The sequence below is a fragment of the Triticum aestivum genome, chromosome 2A, assembly GCF_018294505.1.
Source record: "Triticum aestivum cultivar Chinese Spring chromosome 2A, IWGSC CS RefSeq v2.1, whole genome shotgun sequence".
NCBI classification, from domain to species: Eukaryota; Viridiplantae; Streptophyta; class Magnoliopsida; order Poales; family Poaceae; genus Triticum; species Triticum aestivum.
In genome coordinates, this window is record NC_057797.1 from 207,846,476 (window position 1) to 207,852,814 (window position 6,339).

A 6,339-nucleotide genomic window follows, 5' to 3' on the forward strand; every position below is an offset into this window, starting at 1 on the left:
TTTGCATCCTGATGCCTTGCGGCAGCATGACAAGTGGTGTTGTCGTCTCAGAAAAGTGAACGCCTTGCAACACCTCGACAACAGTGCCGATAGTCATCGTCATGGAAGCACTAGCAACTTGGGAGTCGTGGGAAAGTGGCGCACATGGTGTGGCTGTGAAGGAGGGCAACACGGCGAGATAGTGGTGGCGACATCAAGATCTCTACAAGGAGGTAAGAGAGAAGGATGTTGAGAGAGAGGGCCTGAGTATGTGGGAATCAGGGGATGAATTGGGGGGATAACTGATGAAGAAAATGAAAGGATCAGGATGGAGCTAGAGGGAAGTGAATAGGTACAATTACAAATTTTAATTGATTATTAGCAAGTCAGGCAATGCGGAATATAAATGTGGGCCTAAACAATTGCTACGATGAGGTAAGAAACACAATGTAGTGCATTCAACAATTTATAGTGAATGCAAGGTTAACTGACCAAAGAAACTACAAGTAAAGAGATGGGGTTGAAGATAACACGGAGACGAGGATGTATCCCAATGCTCTCTTCCTTGGAGGGAAGCTAATCACAGTTGGAGAAATGAGTGTTAGCACAAAGTCAGACCAAGATCACAAAAGACTCATCCTATTCTCCTTAAGTTATCACTAGTGGTAAACCTTGAGACGGCCTCCAAACCTTCAAAGACTTCTTGGGTAAATCACAACAAGTTGATTCCTCACCAAAGAACTAACACCTAGGAGTCTCCAACCTCCAAGACTAACAAGACAAGTGCCCAGGATCCAAATCAAGCTGAACTAAAAAAGTAATTGGTCAATGTGTGAAGAATGAGTGGATCTTGCTTTTGGGATGATTCCCTATATAGCGATAAGTGAAATCTGCCCGATATAGTCCAAAAATGACATACCGGAAAGTCAGGTCGATCTAGACCAGACAGTCAGGTAACAGACTATACAAACTAGGGTTTATGAAGAGTACATAAAATTTGACCTACTGAACAGTCTGGTTTATCCATAGAGCATTCTAGTCGGCCAAACAGTTGACCGGACAGTCCGAAGGGGCAGACTGTCTAGTGGCAGCATAAGGTTTTGGGGTGATTGGATTGGGCACCAGACACTCTGGTCCTTTGGATGAGATAGTCTAGCCCCGACCACCACACAATCTGGTCACTACCGAGAGCTTCAGCCGGTTGTAAATGACCTCCTGAATAATGTAGTCCGAGGATCAAACAATCTTGCGGTACTAAAAACTTCTAGATATGGTAGATCATGTGAACTATTGGCTTTTTTTGTGGCTAGTCCCTTTTGGTGATCATGTGGGCAATATTTGAAATGTGGAATGAGCTCAATCTTTCACCTTCGTATGTCCCTTCTTAATAGTGTGGGATCTGTATCTACTCAATATCATAAATAAAGGGCTACTCTAAGTCTTCGAGGATCCACGACTACATCTTTAATTTTGGAGAGGGAGGGGTGGGGGGTCGACGATCCTCCATCAACCACCATATATGTCACTAATACCTGAGATATATTTGCAAACTACATTAGTCCATATAATGTGTGTGTCATCAATACCAACATCACATTAAGTGCATTGTGTGCTTTTAGAAAGAGAGATAGAATATAGGGATAAGGATGTGGGAGGAAGGGGATGCGGTGCATGGGCCCTACGCGACCCGTGTCGCTCGAGTGAGGCAGCTAACGCGGCGTGAGCAATCAGACGGTGTTTAAAAGCCTTTTCTCCTTATTCTTATCAAACCCTACCACATCAACAAGTTATCATATCGACCATGTTATTAACTAGTCGTCTCATCATAATTATTCCTTGCGATTATTCTTACTTCCTCCGTCACGGTTTAGAAGGCGCGCTTGGAAATTCTCTGGGACCTAAGTGGTTATCTATTGGTTATGAGATGGGCTAAAAAATAGCATTCACACTACGCATGCATATAGAAATAGTATATCGGAGTACTAATTAGCTACTAGAAATAAATGCAATGCGCCTTAAACCTTGTCTATTGTGGAAACGCATACAAATTTAACTATGCCTTCTAAACTGTGACGAAGAGAGTACCATCTTTCTTAGACAAACCCACATCATTAACCTAACCATGTTATTAGCTAGTCATCTCATCATAATTATTCCTTGCGATTATTCATATCATCTTTCTTAGACAAACCCACATCATTAACCTATTATTCCATTCAGGTGATACGCACGATTTTTGGAGTTGGCACTTCACATCAATTGTTAGATTTAGATTTAAGAGTTGAGGAAGAAGGGCATACTTACCTATTATTTAGGCGACTCATCTATTTCTATATAGTGAGCTAATCTTTTGTACAAGAGTTTTTGGATATGGACTTAAGATAATGAAACAGAGGAAGTAATAGTTGGAGTACTAGAGATAAGTTCTCCATTAAGTACTTGAATTTAACTTATTGCGGAGCTTCCTCGAACTGTTAAATGCTAATTTAACACAATTTATGTTAACAGTGACTATAACAATATATCATAAATATATGTCTCTAAGCATTCTGTATTGGATCATTACACCAGTTTAGACCTCCTCAATCAAACATCTACATAGTATCAAGACACAATTTAAGATTGATGACAACCCACCTTTATGTACAAAAGAAAGCATATTGTCTATGATAAGTTGCATAAATATTTCTGGAACTTCTTCAAACCTTTGGATAGATACTCAACGTTTCTCATGTTCAGGTTTTCATATATAACCTACATCTTAGGTGGATGGTTCTTCGCAAAACAATATATAACCTCCATATTAAAAATTGCACCCATTGGAACACTACAAGTTTAGGCATGTGCAACTCTAGTGATTGACATTTACAAATTTTCAGGCAACTGTGAATTAATAAAACCATAGAAAAACGGTGAGTCCTAGTCATACTTGTAAAGCTTCAGGTTTCAGCTTATCTAGGATAGGGATCAGTATTAGTGACCTCATTCACTGAGAAATTATCCTCCACGATGACATCAGATTTGTCGTATATATAATTGCCATGTCTGGTATGTTCGAAAACTGAACTGGAGTCTCTCGCAAAGAAAAATGCTGGTTGTCGTGGTGGCTGTAGTTTTACTCTGTCTCGGGTTAGCATGAGAACAACTGAGGATATGTTCGGTCTGTCATCTGGATCCTCTTGGATGCAAAGAAGACCGATGTGGATGCAGCGCAATACTTCACTTTTGGAGTATACATTGAGCGATTTGTCAACTATTTGCAATGTCATATCCTTAGTCCGGCAGTTATATACCTGGCAAATGAGTATATGTTGTACAATCAGGTTATCAATTTTAAAGTATCCTTGCACTATAAAGTAGCTGAAAGTACTACTTACATCGCTTAGGAGATTCACTGTGTTATTGAAATCATCCGAACTGTTATTCTTTCTCCTAGTTACAATCTCGAGGATTAAAACACCGAAGCTGAAAATATCAATCTTGGGAGACACATTTCCAAATATTGCATACTCTGGTGCCATATAACGGCTGTGAAAGATTAGGCATTAAACCTAGAAAAACAATAGTGTATAATATTCAACTATGCGTCAATCTGTTTCCACTTACTATGTTCCAGCAACATTAGCTGTCTTGGTCTGAGTATGGCCTCCTCCTAACAGCCTTGCCAACCCGAAGTCTGCAATTTTTGGATTCATGTTCTCATCCAGCAAAATGTTATTAGATTTCAAATCCCGGTGAATGATTCTTATGCTCGAGTCTTCATGAAGATACAATATTCCCTTAGCAATTCCAATAATGATATTATACCGCCGGTTCCAACTTAATTCCCTTCCCTTCCTTTCATCTGTTTCAATAAAGTCAGAAACTTAATCATGTGGCTCTCTGTAAGAACAACGGGAATCACATTAAAATAGGAGACAAAATCTACAGTGAATGATGATGATGCACTTAAAATACAACTCTAATATTTCTTGGTCTTATCACAAGTAGTTCCTTCACATTTATTGTTTCAGTAAAGTTTGTAATGACATTCATAGATTCGAAATCAACAAATTCATTCATTATGCACATTACAAATTATTCCCACTGCCCTGAATTTTCAGAGCACGGACAATTTCAATCTGCAATGACAAGTTAGTTATGGCAAAAACGTTCATGCTCGATCGGTAATTCCAGATGAAATTACCAAACAGGAAGTTGTGGAGGCACCCTTTTTTACGAACTCGTAGACAAGCATCACTTCATTCTGATGTGAGCAATACCCCAGTAACCTGACAAGTTTTATGTGCTGGAGCTGAGCCAAAACTTGCACTTCATTGTGCAGCTGATTCAGTCCCTCTCTACTAGCCTGTGAAAGCCTTTTCACTGCCACTTCTTGCTCATCTGGAAGTGTTCCCTGCAATGAACCCGCCTTCCTTAGAAAATAATAAGAGCATCATTGTGTATATTGCACCTAGACTTGTTTGTTTACCTTGTACACAGTACCAAAACCGCCCTCTCCGAGCTTGTTCTCCTCGGAGAAGTTCTCTGTTGCCTCTTGCAGTGTAGATAAATCAAAGATCATACATTTTCCTCTCGCAGCATTATGAAATGCCATTGCTGCAAGAATAAAGAGCATCAATAAACTGTAAACTCATGGACTTTGAAATCTACAAAATGCTTCTTACCTGGCTGCTTCTTCAAAGGTTTTCTTTTCTTGAAGCAAATAAAAGCAGAAGCAGAAAGTATTAATACCAAGACAATGGTACAGGCCACCGATGCAGAGATCTTTGCTGCTGATCTTTTCCTCTGCCCTGAAGAAAGAAAGAAATTTATCTTGTGATTCCGCCCTAAGACTTTTTTATTTTAGAAAATCTTATTTTGTTTTACCATATTTGGCCCAATTACTGGCTGTTTATGGTCCCACGTCAGTCGTCAGTGCTCCTAAATAACGGTCAAGTGTGCATTGTCCAACCTTCAGTATCTTATCTAGTTTTGTTAATTCTGGTACGTCGACAAGAATCTACTAATAGCGACAGGAGTATGGGAGAAGTCTATGAAACAAGGAGTCAAAGGTATTGAACTGGAGTAGCATGTGGACTTGTCTAGTGAAGAAATTTGACAAACACCATGTGGGCAACAGCCACCCCACCGGCCCATTGATATTTCTGAAAATTTCGTCAAAAAAAGTAATAATTCCAATCAACCAGTCTGCCATGTTATTACCTCTTTTATTCGACGGCGGTGAAATGTCCACCGGTGACGGCGGGGTTCCAGCAAATGCCGGCACCGGAAGCCGCAGAAGAGGGCTGCCTGAGAAGAAAGGATACAGCTCGTACCGGTAGTTGCATCGGATCCGAAAAGCCCTTCCGCTCTGGCCCCCGCTGAGATACTTGGGCATCTTCTGAATTATATCCCCGAGGCAACTCCGGCAGGCGGCCGGCGCCAGGTCCGGCGTGCACTGCACCAGCGCGTAGATCGCGGGGGCTCCGCCTGTGTCGAACATCTCCTCGCCCGTGGCAAACCGCTTGGACGAGTTCGACGCCGCGTAGTCGGCGGTGGCGTTGAGGAGCACGCCGACGGCGTTGTCGAACACCGCCGCCGGCGCGGACACGTTCCGCGCGTCCGTCTGGAAGATGAACTGGTTGCCTTGCCCGTCGGCGTCGGACAGGAAGTTGTGGTTGGAGAAGTGGAGGAGGCAGAGGTCGTAGAAGACGGACGCGTCCTTGCTGAAGGCGCAGAGCTGCTGCGCGTCCTGGAAGGCGGTGGTGACGCAGGCCGCGCAGGCGGAGGCGTTGGTGTCGCCGCGGCAGAGCGCGAGGGCGTAGACGATGTCTGGCACGGAGCCCACGCTGCCGACGGCGAAGAGCGTCGGGGACGCGGACGCGTTCTTGGGGAGGGTGACGGAGAGCTGCCCGAGGTTGGACTGGTAAGTGCTGTTCGCCGAGTAGTTCCCGCTGTCACCGCACACCTGTGGTTGCGCGGCAGCCAGCCACGCGAAGAAGAAGGGCACGAGGAGCACGGCAGTGAGATTGGCGAGGGCGCGGTGGCCCGTTGCCATGGCCGGCGGTGCCGGTGCAGTGGTGTGGTCGGTGAAGAAGAGAAGTTCGTGACGACTTCCATCGTGCCGTGCAAGCTCTTAGGATATGGATGGTTTGACTCGCAACGTGGCGTTGTTTGACATTACAGAGCAAGATGAGAATGACGCATGGGACCCAACGCTTACAAAGCCAAGCTCCTATGGTTGGGAGTGTCAAGCTCGAGGACTTTTAACTGTTGAATATGTTAGCACTTTAATCCCAAAAGTAAATCATAAGCATGGAAAATTTGGTATGAAGCTCATACCGAAACATAAACATGTGAGCCCAAGCATAATAACAT

General features: G+C 43.4%; 1 pseudogene; it reads right to left on the minus strand.

Moving 5' to 3' along the window:
* Positions 1-2,609: 2,609 nt before the first annotated feature.
* On the minus strand, positions 2,610-6,125 carry LOC123188387 (cysteine-rich receptor-like protein kinase 6; annotated as a pseudogene).
* Between the last annotated feature and the right edge of the window lie 214 nt (positions 6,126-6,339).